This window comes from Giraffa tippelskirchi, chromosome 1 (assembly GCF_054371585.1).
Source record: "Giraffa tippelskirchi isolate mGirTip1 chromosome 1, T2T-mGirTip1v1.2.pri, whole genome shotgun sequence".
NCBI lineage: Eukaryota > Metazoa > Chordata > Mammalia > Artiodactyla > Giraffidae > Giraffa > Giraffa tippelskirchi.
This window is the reverse complement of record NC_137275.1, coordinates 149414519-149442333: the sequence shown is the minus strand read 5'-3', so window position 1 is coordinate 149442333 and position 27815 is coordinate 149414519. Positions and strand designations below refer to the sequence as shown.

The following is a 27815-nucleotide window of genomic DNA, read 5'->3' as shown; positions in this document are numbered from 1 at the left end:
CACAATGCATTTAGTACAGATCTTTCACACAGTACATTTATGAGAGCATCTATGAATGCATGACCCTCATAATTACTGAAGGGCTTCTTCACTCTCTGCAATTTCCCATGAATAATTATTTTAAAATAGCTACAATTTGTTATTAATATAGCAGGTATCACATGAAACATTTCACAGGAATTAGCTCATTTTATCCTCATGGGAACCTTGGGTATTACCTTGAGTTTCATGCCTGCTCAGTCATGTCCAACTCTTTGTGACCTCATAGACTGTAGCCCACCAGGTTCCTCTGTCCATGGGATTTGCCAAGCAAGAATTGGAGAAGGTTGCCATTTCCTTCTCCAAGGGATCTTCCCAACCCAGGGTTCAACCCACGTCTCCCCCATTGGTGGGTGGATTCTTTACCACTGAGCTACCTGGGAAACCCAGGTATTACTTTAAATGTTATTATTTTCTCTTTGGTACCAAGGTGCAGAGTTGGTTAATGACCTTACTCAGGACCACACAGCTTCAGCCACCAGAGCTGGGATTCAAACCTACAATGTGCTTTAACAACATACTCCACTATTTATTGGATTGGCCAAAAAGTTTGTTGGGATTTTCCCAGAAGATGTTCTGGAAAAACCCAAAAGAACTTTTTGACCAACTCAATACCATTCACATAATGCTGTGTCCCATGGGTAAAATGTCTTGACTTTCTATTAAAATTTTTATGTTCTGTGTCATATCACATAGGAACTTGGATCCTTGACAGATTTAGTTTCCTCCCCCAGAAAGGAGATCACTAATAATGGCTTCCACAGGAGACTGAGGATTCAAAGAGAATAAGCAAAAAAAAGCATTTGATAAAAAATTGAGCAGTACGCAACCATGTGTTGGTTTTCTGGGGCTTCTATGACAAAGTAGCACAAGCTGGGTGGCTTCAACAACAGAAGTATGTTTTCTCACAGTTGTGGAGTTCTGGAAGGAGTCAGCAGGACTGGTGCCTTTTGAGGTTGTGATGGGGGGGCCTGTCCTCATGCCTTTCCTCCAGCTGCTGGTGTTTGCTGGCAAGCCTTGGCTTTCCTTGGCTTGCAGACATATCACCCTAATTGCTCCCTTCAACTCCATTCTCCGTGAGTGCATATCTGTCTCTACGTCCAAATTTCTTTCTTTTCAAATGCTGCAAGTCATACTGAATTAGGATCTATCCTAGTGACTTCACGTTAACTTGATTTTTCAGTAAAGATTCAATCTTCAAATAAGGTCCCATCCTGAGGTACTGTGGGAATTATGACTCCAACATATCCGCTGGAGGAGGATATAACTCAACCCCCCAAAACCAAGGGCTGTTATTTTTATTTGTAATAATGGTATTAATAATGGCCCTAACAACAAACATGTAACTTTTATCCAGTACAGTGTTTGCAACCTGCCGGGGAGTGCGGCACCCCGCGCTTACAGGGAGGGAGTGTTTGTGACTCGACCAATTCTGAGTGAGGTGGCAGGCAAAGTTTTCAGAAGGCTTTAAACCAACTCGACTATCCTGTGACTCTTCTGTTTACGTGTAGTTTTGGCTTTCTTCATCCCAGAAGAGGTAACGAGACAGTAGGAGGCAGACTCACAGAAACTGGAGAAGGTAAGTCAAGGCTACCTAGTTAGTTATGGCAACACTGGGACTAATCGGCTTGCCAGGGCCACATTTTTTTTCTTGCATGTGATGTGAGTTATCACTTTCTTGCTCCTCCTAGGCAATCTCACACCACCCACTTCCACCCATCATGCTCAGCTAACTTCCTATAGATGGAATCCCAAACCAATACCTCCATCTTCAGTTTCTTTCCTACAACACAATCCCACGTGTCTAATTAGCTATTCAACCTCCTTAGAGTCATCTCAGGTTCAGGGTCCAAGATAAGACAGGTATCCCCAGCCACCCACCTTTCCTCTTTTTCTATATCACCTTCCAGGTAGAAGCACTCCATTCCCTCAATATCCCAAGCCAGAAGACAACTTGCTGCCATCATCAGTCCCTTTGCCTAGCCATGCTTCTCACCCCACTTGTTCTAACTTAACACCAATTCCAATGCATTCTACTTCCTAACACTCTCAAGAATCTTGGATAACTCTGGGTTATACACAGATGTATCCCCCGGTGCCAAGCACGGTGTCTAGTGCATACCAGGTCATCAATTACTATTTATTGCATGAACTAACAGAAAATAAAAATCCCTCTGTGACTCCCCGTTATCCACAAAGTTCAAACTCTTAAGCAAAACTCTTAAGTATTATATGTCCCCAAACTATTATCTTAATTACATTTTTTTACTTTAAAAAAATTATTGAAGTATAGTTGACTTATAATGTGTTAATTTCTGTTGTACAACAAAGTGATTCAGTTATACATATGTACATACATTCTTTTTCATATTCTTTTCCATTATTATTTATCATAAGATATTGAATACAATTCCCTGTGCTATACAATATGACTTTGTTGTTTATCCATTCTATATATAATAGTTTTCATCTCTAATCCCAAATTCCCAATCCATTCTTCCCCCACTCCATTCCTCCCCTACCCCATATGAATATACTTTTTAAATACGAAATTTATTGTATTTATATAGAATGCCATGAATATTGTTTTCATCATTATTTTTTGAATTTTTCTTAGCCAGGTGAGATAAAAAAGTGAAAGTCATTAGTTGTTTGCCAGTGTTGGATATGTGTTTATATTTTCTTACTTTGGACTCCTATTTCCAAAATCCTTTCCTGAACTAGTTACATTTTCTACATCCCTGTCCAGTTCTCCACACTAAGACCAGCAAAACAAAACTATTTTCCATTTTCCAAGCATTGCTTATGATTTTCATGCCTCTAGTTATGAAAAATTGCATATTCAATATGCTGGCTTGAGATATCAGTGAAACAGCCAGATTGAGATATCAAGTAGTCAACTGACTACAGGAACCTAGAACTCAGAAAAGAGACTTCAGGTTGAAATAAGATGTATGAGAGACATTGTGTGTATATAAGTGGTATAAAAACCAAGGCAATGAATGAATTCACCTAGAGAGAGAGTATACTAAGAAGAATGTTCACAAATTCAACACAAGTTCTCAAACCAGATCTGTAATTTTAAGTGACAGTAGATCATTCAAGTAGCAATACTAGAAGGCAATGTCCCAAAGGAACTGACGCATGGGTGGTGGTTGTTTAGTCACTAAGTCATGTCTGACTCTTTGCAACCCCATGGACTGTAGCCCGCCAGGCTCCTCTGTCCATAGAATTTCCAACGCAAGAATACTAGAGTGGGTCACTATTCCCTTCTCCAGGGTATCTTCCTGTTTCAGGGATCAAACTCACCTTTCCTGCATTGGCAGGTGGGTTCTTTACCATTGAACCACCAGGGAAGCCCTACACACGTGTTATAGGAAGCAATGAAAATAAAAGATTTGGACGTAAACGTCATAATGGTAATTGCTAAAACTCTGGCCTAATAAGAGTAGATTATCTCTGAAGATATTACCAACTTCATGCCAGACAGCAAGATTTGTTTTCATGATCAAGTGCTGGGAAACTCAGAAATGTAACCAGAAAAACAAAATAAAAACAAAATGTAGATGAAACAGCCACCGGTTCCTTATGCAGACATTTGACATTGACTGATGTTTCTTGCTTATCCCCATTCCCTCTTTGACTTCTAAAAAAATTGTGAAATATGTCCTATGTATATTTTTAATAATGAAAAACTAGAAATAAGTTCAACCAAGTCAAAAAAATAACACTGCTGGGGCCACCTAAGTCCTTATTGTACATTCTCTGCCTCCTCATGGGGATAATCAATACCCTCATTTATGCGATAAACTTTCCCTTGTTTTTCTTTATTGTATTACCACCTATGTGTGTATTCCTCAGCCATAAATTGTTTAACTCTTCTTGGTTTTGAACTTTATATAAATGGGACAGTACAGTATGCATTCCTTTGCAGCTTGTTTCCTTTACTCACTATTATGTTTGTGAGCTTCACCCTCGCGGCTGTGTGTAGCTGTAGACTGTTCATTTGCAGTAGTGAGTATATAGTGCTCTTTTGTACCCACAATTTTTGGCTGGTATTTAAGAATGTAGTTTTTCTATATTGATTTTTATTTAGCAACCTTGCCAAACCTCTCATTAATTCTAATAATTAATCTGTACACTTAGTGGTGAGTTTCTATGTTTATAATCATATATATCAGTTGCAAATTATGATCATTTTGATAATTTCTATTTCTTTTCCTTGTATTATTGTGTTGGCCCATGTATATAGTACAAGTTTGAATAAAAGGGGTGATAACAAACATTCTTGGTTTTTCCCTGATTTTAAAGAAAACTTTAACATCTATTACTAAATAAGGTATTTATTGTTAGTTTTTGTAGATATCTTTTACCAGGTTAAAGAAGTTACCTTCTATTGCCAGTTTGCCTAAGAAATGTTTCTCTTTTGTAGAATTTAGATCATGAAATGAGTATTTGATTTTAGCAAATACATTTTGGTATCTACTGAGATGATCATACACCCTTTCTTTTAGTCAGTCAGTCTGTATGTTAATTTTTCAAATGTGAAACCAAACTTGCTTTCCTGAAATAAACCCAATTTGGTCCTTATTTTTTGGACCAAAGTTTTTTGGTCTAAAGTTTTACTTTGAAGGCACTACTGGTTTGGTTTTCCAAGGTTTTCTGTAGGATTTATACTATGTTCTTGAGTGAGATTGACTTGATGTTATTCATTATTTTATGCAGCTGATACTTATTTCTATTTGCTTACATATTTACCACTTTCTATGTTCTTCCTTCCTTCTTGCATCTCAGATGTTTTCAGTTCTGTTCAGTCACACAGTCATGTCCAACTCTTTGCGACCCCATGGACTGCAGCACGCCAGGCCTCCCTGTCCATTGCCATCTCCCAGAGTTTACTCAAACTCATGTCCATTGAGTGGATGATGCCATCCAACCATCTCATCTTCTGTTTTATTTGGGAGCATTTTCTCAATGCTCAAAGAATATCCTTTAGTATTGCCATTAGAGAGTCCGCTGTTTTGTGTGCCTGAAAAATGTCTTGATTTAATCTCCATTTCTGAAGTATAATTTTACTCAGCAAAGAATTCCAGATGTCAGTCTTTTTCCCTCAATTCCTGGGTTGAGTTCCTTCCTTTCTTGAAAGTTCATGGATAGATTTAAGATAATAATATATTTTAGACAAGAATTTTGATTGTGTACAGAAGAAATGTTGATTTAGGTACCTACTTTGTAAATGGAAGTTCTCTATTCATTCTTTGAGCTGTACTGGTCTGTGTTTCTGACCAGCAAAGTCAGAGAAAACTTAACCAAAAGTCAAATAAGTACACAACTTGTGGTTTGACCACGTAAATGGGATTGAGAAAAAACCTGGTTCTCTGCAAACATATAGTATTGGAGCATACGTATCTCAAAACATAAAGGCCAATGAACTGAAATAACGTCTTAGAAGCTAAGTTCAAGAGACTTATAATCAGTCTCTTGTGGTACATATACTTTAGCTATCTCTTACAAGTCTGTCTTACATCCTCAACTAAACTAATTCTTCTAGGAAAATTTGTCATCCATTTCCTTTACATATCTCTTAGTACCTACTATGGTAGGGATAAATACTGGCTGAATTAAGCAACTAAATTATTGTAACAAAAAAGTTTTTATTTAAACTCTAAACTAATTTAACTGTTTATGTATTCTAAGGAGTTGGGAAAGTGAAAGTGAAAGTCGCTCAGTCATGTCTGACTCTGTGACCCCATGGATTATATACAGTCCATGGAATTCTCCAGGCCAGAATACTACTTCTCACCATGTTCCTCAGTCCATGAGGATTCTCCAGGCAAGAATACTGGAGTGGGTAGCCTTTCCCTTCTCCAGGGTATCTTCCCAATTTAGGGATCAAACCCAGGTCTCCCACATTACAGGCAGATTCTTTACCAGCTGAGCTACAAGCGAAGTCCTTATGGTTTAAGGAGTTGGAAAGGGACTATCGTAATTCCAGTGAGAGTGATAGTAAGATTTCCCTGGCACTTTGTTTTCCTTAAAGGATTGTGGATGGGGGTAGGGGGAGATACTGCCTGGGAAAGATGTTTCTTTGTTTATCAGAAGACAGTAAGGAGTTCTTGGATATACAAAGGGAATGCCAAAGCTGAGAATGGGGACTAGGCTAGAAATAACTAGAATGCTCTGCATAAGACAATGGTAAGAATTTTTATTTTGCCTTGAGAGAAGAGCAAAGAATAAGGAGAGTGCGAGAAGAAAGGTAGGTGGGAGTGGTAACTGCACAGGATGAAAAGTGGCCAAATGACTTCTCAGACCATCCATATCTGACATTCCATATTAAGCTTTTCATGTTTCTGCAATGAAAAACCTCTTCTGTCTTTCTAGTCTGCAGCCATGTCAGCTACACTTGCAGGAGTTTTATATGAGCATGTATGTGGAGTGAGGAGGTGCTGGGATGGTGGGGTACAGGTGCAAATCAAAGAAATGGAGTGATTCCCTGTTTGGGTTAATACTTGAGTAGAATATAGGAAGACCACTATGATAAGACAGCAAAGAAAAGGAAGTTGGTGGAATGGATACTCAAAGAGGAAGATTGCCATGAACTTTAAGTCCCTGAGAAATTTGATGCAATTGAAGTCATATTTTAAAGGGCAGAATGTTTGTCCATAGCACCTCTGTCATTATTAATATTTATACTAAAGTTTAAGAGCATGAGAGGGATTCCCTTGTAGCTCAGGAAGTGAAAGTCAAAGTCAAAGAAAGTGAAGTGAAAGTGAAAGGAAGCTCAAAGAATCTGCCTGCAATGCAAGGGACCTGGATTTGATTCCTGGGTCAGGAAGATCCTCTGAAGAAGGAAATGGCAACCCACTCCAGTAATCTTGTCTGGAGAATCCCATGGACAGAGGAGCCTGGCAGGCTACAGTCCATGGGCTAGCAAGAGTCAGACATGACTTAGTGACTAAACAACCACCACAACCAGGGGCATCCGAGTGATGCTCCAACCTTCAGTCGTCAGTAGTCAGTGTCAGGGGCTAGTAAGAGTCTTATAATTCCCTGGCCAAGGTTTTATTTCTCCAGCTAGGTGGCAAGCATTCTTTCTCAACCTTAGATGTTCATTGGAATCATTGGGGGAGTTTAGGTTTACTAACGCCCAGAATGCACTCCAGATATTCTGATTTAATTGGCCTGAGATGGACCTGGGCTTTGGGACTTTCAAAATATCCCCAGGTGATCTTAATGTGCAGGCAAGGTTAAGGACCACTGGCATTAAGCTACAAGAGTATTTTAAGGACAATCAAAAACATTCAAATGAGGGACAAAAAGCAATAGAAAATGTATGAGTTGCAAGTAAGAACATAAAGGAAGTTATTTTGTTTTAAATGCATTATTACATCATATAATCCATGCATCTGTCAGGGCCAAAAAAATTAAACTGCAAATGACAAAAAATATTTCTTAGAGCCTCTATATAACCAAGAGCAAGATCACCTATACCTATTCAGTCTACCATTTACATTAATAAAAGTTAGTAGTTGACAGCCTTAATATAACTTTACTTTTTTAGGAAACTCTGGCCCAGAAAGCTGAAGCGGCAGGTAATGTTGTTGTTCATTTCAAGAACTTCCCTCAAATCCATTTATTCTCTCTCTATTCATCACCCCTTTCTCAGAGCAATTTGTTGTTGTCATTTAGTCCCTCAGTCATATCTGACACTTTGAAACCCCATGGTCTGCAGCCTGCCAGGGATGGGATTTCCCAGGCAAGAATACTGGAGTGGGTTGCCATTTTCCTCTCCATCTCAGGGCAATAAATATCTTCAAAAGATGATTTACTCCTTAAGACTCCTTTTGAAATCTTCCCAAATCTATGTATACCAATATTTAACCATAACATAATAAATGTTGCCTAATTCATATTAAGTGCTCCCTTATACTGCATTGAAAGATCTGCTGCTGCTGCTGCTAAGTCACCTCAGTCGTGTCCGACTCTGTGCGACCCCACAGACGGCAGCCCACCAGGCTCCACCGTCTCTGGGATTCTCCAGGCAAGAACACTGGAGCGGGTTGCCATTTCCTTCTCCAGTACATGAAAGGGAAAAGTGAAAGTGAAGTCGCTCAGTTGTATCTGACCTTTAGCGATCCCATGGACTGTAGCCTACCAGGCTCCTCCGTCCATGGGATTTTCCAGGCAAGAGTACTGGAGTGGGTTGCCATTGCCTTCTCCGTTGAAAGATCTACCTTTCCCCAAACTCATAAATAACCTAACTTTGACCTCCCTGCTCCTGGGTGCTATTAAAACTTTTTCAAAGTGATAATCTCTTTTCCTTTGATTAGTAGCAAACTGGACTTTATTTTATCAACTAGGCGTAAAGTATTTATTTACTGCTTATTCAGGGATGCTCACGTATTTCAGTTGAGGAATGTCCAAATGTCTTCTTTTGAAACATCAAATAAAATAGCTACTATTTGGCCAGTGCTAACTATGTGACTTACAGACATTGACTGTAATTCTTCAAGGTTAGTATTACTAAACATAATTTTTATATATGAGGAAATGGGAGTCAGAAAATTTGGAACTTGACAGAAGGTCGCACAGCTATAGTTAGAGTAGGGATTTTTGATCCAGGGGTTTTGGATTCTCAGGCCTGAGTTAGCTCTAGGGCGGGTACTGCATTGCCTTAAGGCTTGAATCCAGATCTACTCTATCTAGCTGGAGTAATCATCTGAAGCCTTACCAGTTTCTAATGAGTCAACACCAGCCACTATCCCCCCAATGAGACACCACAAATATATCCAGACAATTGAAGTAAAAGAGTTGATTTATAATTTTTCAACTACATTTCTGTGTTTTAATTCTTCAGCTGGACAGTGTTTACCAGATTATTCTTTATTACATCTTTGTCCACCTGATACACTTTATAATATTCTTTCTTTTAAAATGTTATTGTGAAACATTTTTAAGATAAGATAGTTAGAATAGTATCCTAAACATTTAATGTGTTCATCATCCAGCTTCAATATTGATCAACTCTTGGCCAATCATGTTTTATTTATATTCCCATACACTTCTCCTCTCTATATTACTATAAGCAAATCAAAGCTGAAATACATATTTTTATGAATATTTTACTATGTACCTATAAAATATTAGGATTTCTCTAGTATGTATCTCTGAAATATAAATATTTAAAAAAAAAAAACCACAATACCACCCTGGAGAAGGAAATGGCAACCCACCCCTGTATTCTTGCCTGGAGAATTCCATGGACAGAGGAGCCTGGTGGGCTACCGTCTATGGGATCGCAAAAAGTCAGACAGGACTGAGCAACTAACTCTTTCACTTTCTTTTCATCTATCTATTTAACTCTCTATCAAAAAGAAAAAAAAGAAAAAAGAAACCCAAAAACCACAATACCATTTCAGATCTAAAGTAAGTTTGTTAACGTCCAAACACCCAGTTGCCCCATAATTTTCATAATATTTTAGAATTTGTTGGTATGATTTAATTAACTTCTAGTGACTCAAGATTTCTTTCATCTTCCATTTAAGTTTGAACATGAAAACTCATCCTAGTGGGGATATTTTTCTTATAAGGCATCTTCTATTGCCCACTCTCAGTCCCACCATGGTTTCAGTTCTCAGTGTTTTAACCTGAATTTTCACAAAGCCTAGTTTTTTCAAGCATGGCCTTATTTCTTTCAAGTTCTGAACTTATGGTCTTATTTTAATTTGCATGTCTGGGCCAGATAATATCTTTATGGGACTCAAAGCTCCTTGAGGATGGGAGAGGATGCAGTTAAGAGGTATTATCAATACAAATTAATCTGGGAGGTCTGCTCTAATTTTTCATGTTTAAGTCAATAAGTACTTAGACATAGAAATCTGACATTTTTTCTGTAGCAATTTACATTACTGTTCTTAGAAAGCCTTTCTTTCTTATTCCTTCGTGGTTATCTGTGCTTCTAATGAGCAAAAAAAGATCTGTCAACAGCTGATGTGAACCAAGAGGGGAAAACTGAACGTTTATGTAGTTAAAGACACAAGCTCCTAAAGTCCCCCGAGCAGTTTTAATCAAAGCTCACCTTTACTGGTTTGTTGTCTCTACAGTATTTTTACATTAAAAAATTACAAAAAGAAAAAAAAGAGAAGGATAGGAGGAAAGGAAGCAGAGAGGAAGGAAAAGAAGGAAGGAGGAAGTTAGATGATGTTAAAGTAAGTTAGGTGATGATAAATTCATCTCGCCTTTCTCCAGGAGTTATAAAGTTAGGAGTCTTACAGGTCCCCTGGTAGTGGTAGTTTGTTTGCTCAGTCGTGTTCAACTCTTACGACCCTGTGGACTGTATGTAGCCCACCAGGATCCTCTGTCCATGAGATTTCCTAGGCAAGAATACTGGAGTGGGTTGCCATCTCCTTCTCCACGGGTATCATCCTGACCCAGGGATAGAACTCGGGTCGCCTGCATTGCAGGCAGATTCTTCACTGCTGAGCCACCACGGAAGCCCTACAGGTCACCTGGCAGGACCTAATTAGGAGCTCTCAGTCCTGTGTCTTTACAGTCTATTCTGCCCTATTCCCTATTCGAAATGTCCATTCCTGATGAGGAGTCCTAACTTGGTAGTAGTTCTATAAGCTAAACAAATTTCTGCCAAAACATGAGGCAGATGGTTATCAAATGAGTTTGCCTTTCCCAATACAAAGATCACTGTGCCCTGCTGATGACAGGATTACATCAGGACTAAAACAAATTAATAGGAAGAGGGAGAGAATCCCACTTGGACTATACATGTGGTTAAAATCAGAGCACTGGGTTTTCTTTAGATCTGTATGTGCTTTCTCAGAGGGATTGAAAGTGTTTGCCGTTTGCTTTGTCCTTTTCTACTCACACGGATTACTCTGTACCATGGTGGTCATTAGGAAACCTCATGGGTGCAGAACCCCACTACAGTGTGGCAATGACTTTAGAAGTCTCATTAAAGTGGGTTCCTGCTCTGACCTCCAGATCTTGTTCAGGGTGTTTTTTGCATGAAAACTACTTGGTCCTCTCTGACTACCTCTGCTCAGAGACAATATCTCTGAAGCTACTCTTAGCAGGGGATAAAAGCAGACACCATCCAGGCTGTGTATTATATAACGAACACTTGGCAGATTTCTTGTTCTGTGCTTAACTTTGACACGAAGCTAGTCAGTTATGTTTGAAGATCAAATGAGATTCCTGCCTACCCCACTACTAGATAGGGAGGATTTATCTCCAACCATACTATGATGTTCCCTTAATACCTTTCAAAAACACAAGTGCTTACATCCTAATAGGTTTTTAGCTTAAGATCTAATCATCCACTCTTGAATTAAGATGCTTGAATGAAGCCAACTCATTTGGAACTAAGCACTTTAATGTCAACAGAGACATATGGTATGGAGACGGAATTACAAAGGCTCTCTTCTTAGGCATCCATTAGGAAAGCAAGACTTAGACTCCAGCATCTTTATTAGTTTACTCATTTATTTCTCAGTAAATAATTGAGAGTAATATCATCTTCTGAAAGTGGAAATGGTTGAATAATTACATGTTAGAGATAGGGTACATTCCCATTCAAAATGATTAAACCATTCCCTTGCTCTAAAATTACTACTAAGTTTTTTTTGTGAATGGCATTACATTTTTAGACCAAAGAAAGTACAACATATATTGCACATATTGTGTAAATATACAGGTAGCCACGTGTGGAACAGTACATCTCAGTCTAATTACAAGCTGTCACTGAGGGTCCCTCAAAACCAATGAAAATGTCAATATAATGTAATAATAAAGTTATATCTGACTTGTCATATGGGGAAAACATATTAATAAGGAATTTCAAAATACTGAAACTTTGAGAAGATTATCTTATTGAATTTAGATATGGAAAATCTCTGCAAAGTACAAGTATTAATATGTGAATTTTGCTTATCTTGGTCAAATTAGTATGTTCAAGAGTCTTGAATCACTTTAAGTTATTTGAAGCATTTGACAAGGAGGCAACCTTTTCTCCTGCCTATTAACTCTGAAATATCCCTTGGTGATAGTAGGAAGGGGGTCTTTTCAACCATCCAGACTATGTTGGCTAACCCATTTTGATATCTTCTCCTTCTCTTTTGGAGCATTTGTCACAGTGATGTTATTATTTGGTTAAAGTCCAAATTTCTTGCTACTTTATAAGCTCTCTGAGATTAGTACTATTCCTATCTGTTTCACTATTTTTAGTGAAGTGCAGTACATTTTACTACCTGTTAAGAATATTAAATGCCTTTCACTAAAGAGCACCTTCCTCCCAGAATAGTCTATTTCCAGTCCTGTTGATCTCAATCTTAGTTATATGTCATGTTTTGGCCAATAATATATGAGAAGAATTGATACGTGCCACTTCTAAGGAGAGGCTTTAAAAGTTTCCACATAGTTTCACCATTGCTCTTTCCGTTTGCCATTCTCTAGGCCAGAATACTAGAATGGGTAGCCTTTCCCTTCTCCAAGGGATCTTCCCAACCCAGGAATTCAACCCAGGTCTCCAGCATTGCAGGCAGATTCTTTACCAGCTGAACCATAAGGGAAGCCCAAGAATACTGGAGTGGGCAGCCTATCCCTTCTCCAGGGGATCTTCCTGACCCAGGAATAGAACCGGGGTCTCCCGCATTGCAGGTGGATTCTTTACCAACTGAGCTATCAGAGAAGCCCGCCACAAGACCAACATAGCCCAAACAGGACAGCTCATTTAACCTGAGTCCTAAAATAAAAATTTGGAGTAGAATCACAGCTGAGTGGGGAAGAACCTGTAACAAAGGCAAAAAAATAAACTTTTATGGTTATAAACCACCATGATAAGGGGGTATCTGTTATTGCTGCTTTACTTGCTTAATTTGATACAAATATCCAGTGACTATCAGAATGTCTGGCACATGGTGGGCCTGCAGAACATATTTGTTGACAGATTGAGTGAATTGGTAGAGATTACATGATCTAGACACACAAGAAGTTCAGGCATATGCAGGTCTAAAGTAATAAAAATCTGAGTGTACATATTATTTCAACCACAGAGGTTTAGCTTTAATGTAAATGTAATTCAGTGTTTAATTATCTGCCTTTGAAACCTAAGCCACTTGGGTTAAATACATGTGTGTAAAAAGAGTCATGCAAAATTGAGTGCCAACTGGTGAGGGAACAGTGGAGTGTCACCAGTAGCCAAGAAAGATTTCACTTGAAGATGTGAACTGGATGAACAAGTGGATTTATCAGGGCTTTTAGTTAGTGAAGGGGTGAGAGGAGGACATGGCAGATTTCTGAAGGGAAAATGCATGAAAACAAGAAAAGGGCTGGATTAGAGAAACTCAGGGATGGGATTTAATGAAGATGGTGCTTGAGGCAGATTAGTCAGGTGGCAGAGTGCAGATGGCGTGGATTACAGAACTAAGAGACTGGAAACCCTTAAGAAGCTAGTTCAGAAAAAGTTAACATCATAAAAGTGCCAATTCACTCCCAACTTATAAACTCCAAGTCATCTTAATAAAAATACAAACAAGATTATCATTTAAGTTTTTTTTTAAGGAACCAGAGTAGAAAATTCTAAATTCACATGGAGAAATACATAAGACAGGAAAATTCTGGAAAAGAATAATAAGGAGATGTTAAAACATACAAAATCTACATAATTAAAAGAGCAATTTGAGCACGCAGCTCAATGCGAGTTTTGGTATTAGAAACATGTATAACTTCAATTATAAAATTAGTATACAAGAGATGGTGTTAAAAAATCAATAGGAATATGGCAGAAACCAACATAATATTGTAAAACAATTATCCTCTAATTAAAAATAAATGTTTTTTTGAAAAAATCAGTGGGAAAAGATGGTTTAACTAGTTATATGGCATCTGCAAAAAAAAAAATAAAAAATTAAGTTGAACTTGATCTCACATCTTGCACCAGAATAAATTCCACATGGTTCAAAGAACTGAACGCAATAGATTGAACCATATGACCATCTCTTGTAGGTAAAAATAGTCAAACATTGATTTCCTACTTTTTACTTCACAAAAACTGAAGTTGTGGCGGAACTAAAAAAAAACACATTTTTTTTGAATCTTGAGATGGAAAAGACTTTTTGAACTGTTACGCAAAATTCAAAGGCCTATAAAACAATAGATGGCTAAATTCAACTACTTAACAATAAACTTTTTCTGCATGACAAAAATCACCATTAACAAACTCGAAACATTAAAGACGAACTTGGGACCATATTTTCAATTCTTATGATGAATATGGGAGCAATTTATCTTTAGATAAAGAACTTTTATGAGTATGCAGGAGGCCAATAACCCACTGGTAAAATGAGAATGGGATATGGGTAGATACTTCAAAGAACAAAAAGATCAGGTGGTTCTTAGGCACATGCAAATCAAAATTAAAGTAAGATGGCATTTTTTTTTTTACCTTATCAGATTCCAGAGATCTAGGAGTTTTATAACACAATGTATTGGCAAACTCAAACCTTTCTAGTGGAGTCTAAATTGATACAAATTTCTATGGAGAAAAATTTAACCTCAGCAGTCAAAATTACTTTGTTTACTTCAGTATCTGACCCAGTCATTTCATTTTTTTGGAAATTATACTAGAGATGCACCAGCACATGTGTGAAATGACAGTGGTGACATCACTGACCGCAGCACTGTCTGTAAAAGCAAAGGACTGGAAACAACCCGAATGTCCATGACTGGAAGATGGCAAATAAGTTACTGTACAGGTTCATGACCCAACACTATGCAGTCATAACAACCCATGAGAAAACGAAACCCTGACATAAAATCAAATCCAAATCCTGTTACATGATGAAGGAAAGCAAATGCTACAAATGGTAGCATTGTGCGCTACCATTAATTTTAAAAAGGTTATATAACAATATATAAACATATATATCTTATAAAGAACACCTGAACACATATAGTGTTCATAAATATAAAACCTCTAGGTAAGACTATACAAGATACCAACAGCATTGATTACTGCAGGAAGGGAAAACGGACAGCCAGGAACAGGAGGAAGTTACACTTTTCTTGTCTATCTTCGGCACTTTTTGAATTTTGATCTATTTTCATATATTATCTTTCACAGAATTAAGTGAAAATTGATTTATCAGTTAAAACTGATGCCAGCCTCTTATGAAAGAGCTGTTTCTACTGCAGATAAAATAATATCTGACTTGTGAAAAGCAAAACAAAACAAATTAGAAAACCCAAACCCAGCATAACAAATAACCATAATATTCTACATGTGGATGAAATATGCAATTATAATAATTAAATTTTAAGTAAATGAGTGTGTAGATAATTCATTTCCCACATTGTAGCTAGAGTGAACTGTCTAAAACATAAATTTGCTCAACTATATAAGAAAAAAAAACAAACAAAAAAACCATAAATTTGATCATATTATTCCCTTGCTTAAAAATCTTCCCATGGCTCCCCACTGACCTGAGCATAATAACATCTGAATTCTTCAGTACAACAATCAGGCTTTCTGTTGTTCTGGACTGTGCTTCACTACTCCAGCTTCATTTCTCACTCTTCTCTCTACTTTTATTCTGAATTTGCTATTGTCTTTAGGAACCAAACTCCACACTAGACCATAACACGTATCTCATGTGTTAACATGCTCATCTGCCACTTTCCCTTTTTTATGCGTGAGAAAGTTCTCACTCTCCCCCACAACTTGTTTTTTAGTAATTAAATATCAAGTCTCCCTGACCCCCTAAACTAGCTAAGTCCAGTCTTCTCAACAGCCTCTTAACATCCCACACGGTTCACTATGGTTGGTCTTCACCCCATTATAGGAGTCTCCCTTTATCCATGGTGTATCGTTCTAAGACCCTAGTGGATGCCTGAAACTGAGTCCAGTACAAAACCCATACAGACTGTGGTTTGTCCTATACTGATGAGTGGGTGGGATATACAGCAGGAGTAAGCTGGACAAAAGGATAATTCACCACCTGGGCAGACAGTACAGGAGGATGCAAGATTTCATCACTCCGAATAGTATACAATTTAAAACATGAATTGTTTATTTTCAGAATTTTCCATTTCATATTTTTGAACTGCAGATTGACCATGGGTAACTGAAATTGCAAGTGGGGGGTGGGGATCACTAATATTGGTAGCTGATACATTTGTCTCCTTCAGTAGATTGTGAATGCTTTGAGGGACCCCTATGCTTGGTCCAAAAATCAGCAGAGCTTACTCGCACTAAATGTTTCTTGAGTAAGACTATGGATAAACCAGTCTGTCGAAGGAATCCAACCATGAGGTGGCAACAGGGATGGAGTAACACAGGTGATAGGGAACAATCACCCAAAGACAGGAAGATAGGACTTGGCCACAGATGTGCCATAGCCAATGAATCGACTTTGTCAAATTCCGCCATAGCGGATATTCTCTACCAGGCCTAATCTTACAGATCAGTAGCAAGCAGGAGTCCTTCTGGTTCAACGGTCTTTCTTTCTCCATAGAAAAAGCAGGCAATAATGTTTGTGCCCCCCTCCACATTCCATCAGTCAGTTCACCCTGGTCTAAAGCACTGACACAACACACAGATGCTGAAGGCCATGCTCTGTGATCTAGCCCTGCACTTTGTTCTCAGTAAGCTGTGAAAACTTTGGCTGTGGCAGTTATTCTATCAGGTTTTAAGCAGGTGCTCTAAGGCCACTGCCACCAAATGGTGCAAAGATGTACAAAAAGCATCAAAGAGTCTTTCAGAAGAGTCCAATAAGCAACCAAGGGATGGCAAAGCAGAGAGAGTACTGGGTTTGGATGTCATGCATGTACATTCTTGCTGACACTTCCTCCCAAGACTTCTAGGCATTTGCCCCACAGAGCACCAGAAGTAGAGGGGACTGGCTGAGGACTTCTGAGAAACCTGGGCAGTGTACCCAGGTACTTGGAAACATTTGTTATTGTTTAGTCACTAAGTTGTGTCTGACTCTTTTGCAACACCATAGACTGTAGCCCCTCAGGATCCTCTGTTCATGGGATTTCCCAGGCAGGAATACTGGACTGGGTTGCCATTTCCTTTCTCAGGGGATCTTCTTGACCCAGGGATCGAACCTGTGTCTCCTGCATTGGCAGGTGGATTCTTTTTTAAAAAAATTAATCAATTAATCAATTTGTCTTAATTGGAGGCTAATTACTTTACAATATTGTGGTGGTTTTTGCCATACATTCATATGAATCAGCCACAGGTGTACATGTATGGCAGGCAGATTCTTAACCACTGAGCCACCTGAAGTGCCCTGGTACTTCAAAAAATACCTACCTGCAATTTTGCATTCTAGTTCATAAGATATCTGATTATCTTAATAGAAATAGGTTTTAAATTATTTGTAAACTACATTATTCAAAAATATTGATGTGCAATCAGTGTTATAGGTTGATATACAAAGTGTGAAGTTGCTCAGTCATGTCCGACTCTTTGTGACCCCATGGATTTTAGCCTACCAGGCTCCTCTGTCCATGGGATTTTCCAGGCAAGAGTACTGGAGTGGGTTGCCATTTCCTTCTCCAGGGGATCTTCCTGACCCAGGGAAGATATTTTGTATATTTTTGATAAACAAAACACATTGCTAATTTCTACATCCCAGTCCAGTATACTCTGTGGCACACAACTGGATTCTATCAAAATGTGCAGAACCAGTAAGAAAGGTGTAGGCCTATCGGATCCTTACCCTTGGCTTTTAGATTTTTCAAAAGGATTTTCATCTGGGAGAATTCTCTCTCCCTAAAAGTGAGACTTTCTTGTCCACCAGGTCTGTGGGGCCACCGTCCTGATAGAAAGTTCTGGGGCTTTAACCACAGACTCAGAGCCCCTCCATTGGCTGTATTAATTTTTCATTGAGCTATAGTCATTAAAAATCACGCAGCGCTGCCCAAAGACAAGAGAGCACGCTGCATTCATTTGTTGCCAAGGCTGACCACAGTGGTTCCAGTGTGGAGAGCATGTGTCCAACAAATATTAGAAAGTTAACATTCAGACAGTGGGGCAGTTTTTACAAAACAGAAGGATGCGAAACCTGTGATCACAACTTATATAAAATACAACTTATGGCCATAGCACGAAAAATTGCAACTACCTAGGAATGAATCTAACAGAATATATAGAAGTCTTTATAGGCATAAGCACCAAAGAGTATAAAATAAGATTTGAATAGAAAGCTAAACCATGTTCTTAGACAGAGAGATTCAATATGTAAAGATACTATCTCTTTCTGAAATAGTCAATGCAATTCGAGGAAAACTCCCAATGGGAATATTCCCCTTTGCATTTAATAAATACCCTAGAAAAACAGTCACTCTCTTCAGCTACTCAGGATGGTGATGCTGTTAAAGACAAAGAAGATCCGTAAACCCGTTTCCCATGGTAAGTGGCATAATTAAGTGGATTTTCCTCACATTTTACTAAAATGTTTATTTTGGGGGATTACAGGCCCATTCTGATAGTTTATATCACTGAAGTCATTTGGTTTTATTCCCTTATTTTCTAAAAATACAATCCGTGGTGACATCTGATGCTGCCGATCCCATATTGCATTTCTGCAACTAAAAGTCCTGGAAAACAGGAAAGAAGAAAACAGCCCACTTTCTCTCCAACTCGTCACTAGTGACCTACTTCATACATGATCAAACAAAATTGGTGGGATTAGGTAGAGAAAATAAAATGAAAGTAATAAAAATGGAAAAAGAAAGATCAGGGTCATAGTCTAACAACACCATATAGGTGATAATCTAACAAAGTCTTACAAAGAGTTTTCATTTGCATGATCTCATTTATGTATTGCAATAATCCTGTGAAGTGGATTGGGTATTTTAATTTAGTCTACCCAGTTTATTTTGCAGATAAGGAAGAAGGCATAGAAGAACTTGCATTGTACAACTAGTGAATGGCAGAGATAGGTTATTTTTTCTCTCTAAGGCAAAGCAGTCTGTGGACAGAGCCAGAATTTCAGATTCAGGCAGGCTTGCATCCAAACCTAGAGAGTGTATTCTCAAAATGGAAAAAATAAGGAAAGTCTTTGTGGTGGTGGTGGTGGTAGTGGGAACTGGGCTTTGAAGCAAAAACAAAATTTGAAATGTTAGAAGGAAGAAGGAAGGCGTTTCTGGTGAGGAAAAGGAGCATGCCAACCAGAAGTTAAAGAACCAAGGCCTGGCCAGGAAATGATCTCAGAAGCAGAGGGCTTATGAAGGGAGGATCACACGCAGGGAGGCTGGATGGAAGGGGTTGAGAACTTGGCGGAGACCCTGTGGGCCAGCTCTGAGAGCTGTTCTGATTGACCAGAGCCCTGCAAATTTCAATAGGAGAGTTAGCTTGCTTTGGGCTCTGCCACACCTTTATTCTTGTCCTGATTACTTACTCTCTGGCTCAGTGATCTTGTGAATTTACGAATCTTCTAATGTTCCCAGTTCCTCATCTGTAAGAGGCAGTAATAATAACTCATATGACTGTTCTGAGGATTGGATGAGTTAATGAATGTTACACAGTACCTGCCATGTGGGATTTACTCAATGAACATTAGGTTAGCCAAAAAGTTCATTTGGATTTTTCTGTATCGTCTTACAGATGATAAACCTGAATGAAGCTTTTGGCCAAACCAATATGATTATTGTGACTATGAACATGAGAGTGACATGAGGACAGGTTACTAGATAAATGAGAAAGGTCAGTGAGATGTTCGATAATCCATCAAAAATATTGCTTGTTCCCTTTTCTCCACCCCCTGTCCAATAGAAAATTATATTAAATACAAAAAATAAGAGTAGCTAAAGGCAAAAACAAAAACAATATCACTTGGCTGGGGAACCAATCCATCACAGACAAGACATGTTTTACAAACTGGAGAGGACTGTGCAAGGTTTGCACTACTTAGAGTTCATATGGTCAGAACTGGAATCTCACCATTGCCTTCTACTCTCTACCCTCACCCCTTCAAAAATATAAGTGGAAGTATTATCTGCAAACTGCCCATTCTGGCTGCTTCTAATGTCCTTTTTCCAAAAGAAGGACTAGGAAACATGAGGGAAGGTCTTGGAGCTTTCATTTAGGGAAGAAAACAAACAAAAAGAAAGCCCATGAATTCACACTCAATTGCTCCTCTAAATGTGAAGAACATATTTCAAAAAATAAACACTGACTAATCACAAGGAAATCTGCTGTCAACTCAAAGGGCTCGGCGTAGATATTAACAACATGGCGAGAAGAAAATGGCTCATTAATGATTCATGAAAATTGCTGTCACCATCAAGCAAAGCATATTTTGCAATGGATAAAATGACTTGTTTAAAATGCACACACACGCTCTCGTGCGCGCGCTCTCTCTCTCTCTCTCTCTCTCTCTCTCTCTATCCAAACCCCCTGCCGCTTTTGTGCCTTTCTCTCTGCCTGTCATAGTATAAGTTACCACTCGAGGGAGCCCAAGTTTCTCCCGTCCTGGGCTCACTCCAGGCACCAGGCGCTGAACCACGATGCAGGGAGAGGGGCACGCAATTCTGTTTCTCCACTGCAGGTGTACATTCTGGGTGAGATGATGCTTTGTGGTTGATGTTTAGCAGCAGCATCCCTGGCCTCTACCCACTAAATGCCAGCATCATCAGCAACGCTGTCCCAGGCATGACACTTAAGTATCTCCTGACAGCGCCAAATGTCTCCTAGGGTGGGGGCATATGAAGCTGTCCCACTGCCCCCGGTTTAACCACTTCGCTGATGGAGCTCATGGGTCTCCTCCAGACTTTGGTCTCTGATGAAAAAGTGTTGCAGAATTGCAGAACCGAGAGAAAGTCGAGACACCAGCTCTATTTGTCTCGCTCTCCTGCCAGCAGCCTGGGGAGAAGCAGAGCCCCGCAGGGGAGGAGTGGTCCCGTGGCGGCCTCGAGCTGTTATCAGAGCCCCAGTATTTCAGGCAAGTTTTATTAGCAGACGAAACACTGTCAAGGCCTGTCTGGGGGGTGTGAGCTGAGGCGCTGCTCTTCTCTTCAGGCTTTTGGTAGCGGCTCAAATGATTTGTTAATTATTCATTACTATTTGTCATAGAATCCTGAAGGACTGCCAAGTGGTAGCGTGTGGGCAAGACGAAGGCAGGGGACATGTCTTTTCTTATTTTCCAGTGACTGTTGGACGTGGAAGGGCTGGGCTGCCTGGAAAATACACACAGGAATCGTGGGCGCTTGCCCTGGAGCATGCAGATGGGGGGCTGGCCCACCATGCTCTACACGGCACCACCCTCTAGGCCCCCTCACACTCCCTGCTCCATTTGCAGTGGAGATCATAAGGCCAGGGGGAAAAAGTGATGGACGCAGGGGCTTCCTGCACAAACACAAAATTTGAGACACTGAGACCTTCCATTTCAGAACTTTCCCTCCTCTTCCCCTCAGGGGTGGACACAGTCTACCAGCAAGGTTAGTTTCTTTCCTTTCTCTTCTCCCCCATCCTCCTCTGCTTGCACCCATGGTCCCTTCTGAGATGTCCCCTCCCTCTTTATTCTCCTTCATGGCTGCATTTGATGTTCATTTTAATCACATAAAAATATGTGCTTTATGGCAGGGTCACTAGGGCCAAGGTGACAGAAGACACAGTATAATTTGCCCCAGATCTTGAATACACCCGAGGAAGGATGGCCTTGCTTTCTTTCAGCCCTAGTAAAAGAAAACTGGGAAGCTGAACCTTCCTTGCCTTTCAAGGAGCCAAGGCTCTGGAATTCAGCAAATTTTAGTGAACTTAGAAAGCTAAATCCCAGAGTTATAGACTCTCCACCCCAGGAGCTAGAACCAAGGCTTTGATGTTCTGATGTGTAGGAAGGGGCTGCAGGACCCTGGGGTGTCAGGCAGAAGAGGCAGGCAAAAAGCAAAAGTCTGTTCTCACTAATGGTTCAAGAGGTTGGGGGAAGTAGTGGCTGCTTTCTTGAGAATTTCAATAGAGTGCATTACTTGGCAAGGTCACCCCAGCCCTGGGTAAGCAAGGACACCATGGGCTGTCCCGACTGGAGGAAAAGGTGACAAGTTGTCTTCATTCCAACACAGCTCATGCACAGTAGGCGACCGTCTCACACTTGGATCCAAGCACATCATCACGGCATGAAGAGGCCTTTAATATTTGGGGATGACTCAGTGGGAAAACCACTGCACAGGGCAGCCTGAGAAACAATGGGAGAGGATAGAACCAGTCTTAGGGCTGCCAAATGAGCCTGTGGCCACTGGTCCCATTAACAGCTCTTCCTGAGTGTCTGGAGGTGCATGTCTGTCTTCTGGTGCTACAGAATTTTCTAAACTGTTTATTCATGCAGCATTTATTATTTATTTATCCAATAGTCATTCATTTGTATAACATATATTCATTCATTCATACTTACTTATTCATTCAATAACATTTACTCATTCACTGAGTATTACTGATTCAATATTCATTCAATAAACACCTACTGGGCACCTCCTATGGGTCAAGTACTGTTTTTGTCTCTTGGGATACACCAATTAAAAAAAACAAAGATATGTGTTTGTGGAACCCTTGCAGGATACCAAGTAACTTCTCTTTGATTGAATCCTCACAGTAAATGTTTATGGGAGGCATTCTTGTTCTCATTTTACAGATGAAGAAACTGAAGCTCAGTGAGATCAAATAAAAATGTCGGTATTAAATGGTAGAAATGATAATCAAGTCAGGTCTGTGGGACTCCAAGTCTGACGGTCATCCTCTAGAAATGTCACTTTACCCAAGGAAAATTAGTTAACTTTGCAGTAGGAATTCAATAGTTTCCCCAGATCTTATGTATGGAAATTAATCTCAGAGAGGGACGAAACAACTTACTTACCAATTGCCAAATGCAGAAAACCAACCAACTTAGCAAACCCACTTATGCTGACCAAGAGAGGATGGATGTGTCCCATGAAGCACCAAGTTACCAGATCTTAGTTGCAGAACAAGTATTTAGCAAGACTTTAAGTGAATGAATAGGGAGCTTTCAAGAAGGACTTGTTAAACTTACAGCAAAGATAACCAATGCAGGGCTTCCCAGGTGGCACTAGTGGTTAAGAATCCACCTGTCAATGCAGGAGACATAAGAGATGAGGGTTCGATCCCTGAGACAGGAAGACCTCTTTGAGGGGGAAATGGCAACCCACTCCTGTATTCTTGCTGAGAGAATCCCATGGACAGAGGAGCCTGGTGGGCTACAATCCATGAGGTTGCAGAGTTGAACATGACTGAGCATCTGAGAAAAAAAAAAAAAAAACAGTGCAGATAAAATTCTTATGCTTGTACCTCCTTATGGGAGAAAGGAAAAAGCTAATTAAAATAAACATCTTTGCCAGTAAGAAAATGAGAAGATATGGTCTAAGGCATTCAGGGGCAGTGAACATTTCCAACATCTAGCATAATACAGACACAAGAAACACATACTGATTTGTGAACAGAGGTTCTTTGCTGACTGGGACCCCGGTGGAGTAGAGGGGAATGAGTTTCCCATTTGGTTCAGAGAACTTTAAATTTGTTGTATGTTTCTGAGTGTGTGAAAGTCACTGCCCATAAGGCCTCTCACTTTGTTCCTTTACCTGTGCTTCTCTCAGGAAGGATTTGGAACTTGAGACATAGTCCAGTTGAGTAATATGCTGGCAGGGACTGGACAGAAGTCAGGGTGAAGATAGGGTATAAATGAGGAAGGAGCTGACATTCACCAGAAAATTTCATGTTAGGTTTTTACATATATATTTCATTAAATTTCAAGACAACTTCAAGAGGTAGGTATGATCTCACTCACAGACCAGAGAATGATGACTCTAACATATCAATTGCCCCAAACCTCACAGCTGGAAAGATACAGAACCAAATCCTCCTCCTTTATTGTCTTCCCAAAGAAATCTCAGGTCCTTTTTCATTTTAAGAATGTCATTGCTAATCACCATGATGAAAAAAGCAGGGAGGAGCTCCTATAACAAGTGTGAGGAGTTACCAAGTCTAGCCTCATAAACTCTCTTTCTGAAGATAGAAGTGAAGGAGGAGCTACCAGTGGAACAAAAATAACTCCAGTGATCCTGGTAGCTTCTCTCCTCTCAATCTCTGCCCCATGCCCTCCCTCCTATCTCGCCATAACTCCGATCACACCCCACCTGAACGCAGAAGGATGGACGTGCACTATGAAGCACTAAGTTGTCCGATCTTAGTTTCACACAGGAAAACAGACACAACAATCTCCACTTCTTATGTTCTGCTCATTCTAGGTTGAATCCCCGCTGGCCTGTGTCTACTTTCCTTGGCAGTCTCCTTTCCATTCCAGACTATTTTGTGAGTCCAGTTCTTTTCCTAAGTTGGCAGGTTTGCAAACACTGGGAAATAGAGGGGCAAACTGAATTTGGCAGCTCCTTAGCCAGCTGATTCACTGAATTCAGCTCCTTTAGCAGTGGGTTGACTCTTAGCCCTCCTATTAGAGGGCCCACCTTGACCCTTCCTACCCGGTGGGCAGCACACGGTTTTGACAGCACTCTCAGCCAAAGGGTATAAGGTTTCAGTTAAAACGAGGGCCTCTCAAGTCATCTGGACTCTGTCGCCTTCCAGCTGCATAGCCTTCAGTGGATTTCTAGGCTCAGTCTCCTCATCTGGCAAAGAGATAGAGCAGTGCGCCGTCAGCCTGAAAGCATCAGCATGAAGATGACGTGGGACAGTCACCATCGGAGTGGCGCTCCACAGGCTTCTCTGAGGACCAGGATCCCCCAGGTGCTTGTGGGTGGAAAGATTTCCCTGGGCTCTCCTGCAAGTGTGGATTTGGTGGGATCAGGCTGGGGCTTATGCTCTTACCTGTTTATTTGGTCAATAGATTGATTGACTGATAAATAGTTTCAAATTATATTCTAATACTCAGAATGAGAAAAGTTCAGGGAACATGATTAGTGATTGATAGAGTTTCATTTATTGATGTTATTCTCTTTGTTTCTGACCTTGACCAACTGCCCAAATCCCAGGTATTTAAATTCTGTAGCCCTCCCAGTTTGCTGTATTTCAAAACTCTTGAGAGGGCTGTTTCCTCAGGATCACCACTTTGGTTGGGGGCCTCTTAATGTTCCCAGCTTCTCACTGATATGCTTTAGGAACTGAGTCAGTGAGGTTACCTTTTCCCAAGGTCACACTCTACAATGACCCCTCAATTCCAAGTTTAATCTGACTTATTCTTGTGCATTTCACTGGTTTCTTTGTTTAACATTTATGTTCCTAAATCACTTAGTAGGTGCCTAAGGCTAATTCGTTAGAAGCTGCGTATGTGGGCTCTTTGTTTAACTCTGTTTCCACTTCCCCTCATCTTTTTACCCCTGTTTTTTATTCCCCTTCAGATATGAGAGTACAAGAACCTGATTTACAGCCCACAGTCCTCAGGAAGTCCTCCTCCATCTTTGTTACTGGTTGCCCAGCTTGGTTCTGCCTGATGAGGTTTCTAACTCTAAACTGGAGTAAAGGACTGACAGATGAAGACTGTTAGGACTGGAAATACATAATGAATTAGGCTTTTTGGAGGTGAGTCTTCATCATAGGTTGAATATTTCAAGTCAAATATTTTCCAAACATTCTAATTTTTAATTTTTGTCATGGTTAAATAAGTATGCTTTCAATTGCTTTTTTTGGCAAGGAGTCTATCAGGGATTACCACATGGAATACAACAGACGGGCAGGCACTACAGCAGTGAAGTGAACGGCATGACCCTCAGCAAGTTCATTAACCTCTCTGTGCCCCAATGTATATATCTGCAAATAGAAGATAACACTAATATGCACCTCCTGAGTTGCTGTGACGGTTAACGTGGGGTCATGGAGGTAAGATGTTAAGCGCAGTGCCCAGAACAGTGCTGGTGGTAGCTATTACTGTCATTACAGTAGCCCACGTTGCAGAATCTGTGTGCAGCTCTGTCTGTTGGCTCCATTTTCTCCTTTCTTTACTTGCTGGCTTCTCTGCTTGCTTTGGGTTCCTGCTCTCTCTTGACTCTGAATTGCATATGGTTTTTGTTTGCTGCAGTTGTGCTCTTTCAACTTATTCTGACTTCAAATTCATGATCCCATTTCCAAAAGGTAATATTTCTCTCTTCCCGTAGTTCATTGCCCTGAAAGAGAGAATGTCCCTCTGATTGTCCTGCCTCACCTCTAGCCCCTGTGATGGATGAACTCTGTGGGGCAGGATGGTCGTCCCCAGACTGATGAGCATTAACAGGGTTAGAGGAGTCACAGGTACAAAATCTGGCTGCTAAGACAGCAGAGTTTGGGGTGGGTGATTTCCTTTAGCATGGCTATGAGCAGGCAGGCAGGCAACGATTAGCATCTTGTAACATAAATTCAAGACCATATGTCCACAGCAATTATATTCAGAGTTTCTTTTACAAACTCTGATTTCTGTAAAAACCAGGAGGTAATGTCCAAAAGAACATGGGACAACAAACTGGGGGAATAGAACACAGACTCTCTCTGTAAGCTGTTGTAAGACCTTTAGTAACTCATTTGATCCCCCATGGGCCTCAGTTTCCTCATCTGTGAAGAGAATGGAACGGGGTAGATGAATTCTAAGTGTCTTTCCACCTTCAAGATGACAAAGAAGTGGAAATGAAAGGAGGCATGATGCCTAAAATCTGATCTTGGACCAGGAATGGTTAGATAATTGAGGCTGATGCCTAGTTTAAAGCATTAATTATATGAAAAATTCCATATGCATTGATATTCTTGGAGACAATTATCTATCCGGTAAGCATATGTTGAATTAGCATAAGGTTGCTATTAAAAAATACTGTGGAAATGAAATATAAACTTCTCTAATCATAGGAAGCAACAAACTCAAAATCACTTTCATTTAAACAGGTTTGATGACTAAAGCTCCAACTTCCTTCCTCACAGCACCGACGTGGCCCGATTAGGATGAGAAGTCTGCACGCAAGCTCAACTGCCTCCAAGTAGATTGGCCTCCTCCCTGAGGTCAGGTGTCGGTTGGTCTTTAATCACTGTTGTCCTGTAGCCAGGTTTATTTATAAACAAGTCGGACAGTAAAATATAAACCACATGTGGAATGTCCCCCAGAAGTGTTGCCAAGGTTTGGGACAAGCATAGGAAGAGAAATGTGTAGTCAATGACGGTGGGAAAATGAAGATGAAATTCTTTTCAATCACCAAGTAAGCAGAAGACTGTAAAGCTACTAAAATTATAGCCACTATTTAGGAAGAACACTAAATCTGCTCATCTTTGGACATTACGTGCCTCAGACAGTCTTTATCTATGCAGTACTTTTCTATGGGTGAACTCTCTGGAGAGTGCTTAGTCTTATCAGATTCTTTTCGACCCCATGGACGATAGGCTGCCCACAAGTTTCCTCTGTCCATGGAATTGTCCAGCCAAGAATACTGGAGTGGGTTGCCATTTCCTCCTCCAAGGAATCTTCCCAACCCAGGGATTGAACCCACATCTCCTGCGTCCCCTGCATTGTCAGGGCAGATTCTTTACCACTGCGCCACCTGCTTGAAAGTAGAATTTAATGCTTTTCTGGTTCCACCTTTTGTTTCTTAAAAAGTAGAGAACACCTATTCTCTGCCCTCTTCTGCCTGTCAGAGGGCCTTTGAACTCATTCAGGAAGTTTGGTCTGCCACTTGATCAAACCAAATAGTGATTTTCTGTCTCAAAGTAACTGATACACACCATAGTTCTGTCCAGTCTGAGCTGCCTCTCCTCTAGGAAAATAGGCTTTGTTACTCGAAGTTCCTGA

General features: G+C 40.1%; 1 protein-coding gene and 1 long non-coding RNA gene across 5 annotated transcripts in view; one reads left to right on the top strand and one right to left on the bottom strand.

The window, feature by feature from the left end:
* Positions 1-27815, bottom strand: part of NFIB (nuclear factor I B) — a 465570-nt gene that overhangs the window by 375731 nt on the left and 62024 nt on the right. The window lies entirely within an intron of this gene.
* On the top strand, positions 324-27303 carry LOC145538354 (uncharacterized). The gene is made up of 8 exons (XR_014076790.1): positions 324-429; positions 1551-1618; positions 7601-7631; positions 24310-24373; positions 24644-24802; positions 25414-25594; positions 25707-25891; positions 26921-27303. It is a non-coding gene; the product is annotated as an uncharacterized LOC145538354 (long non-coding RNA).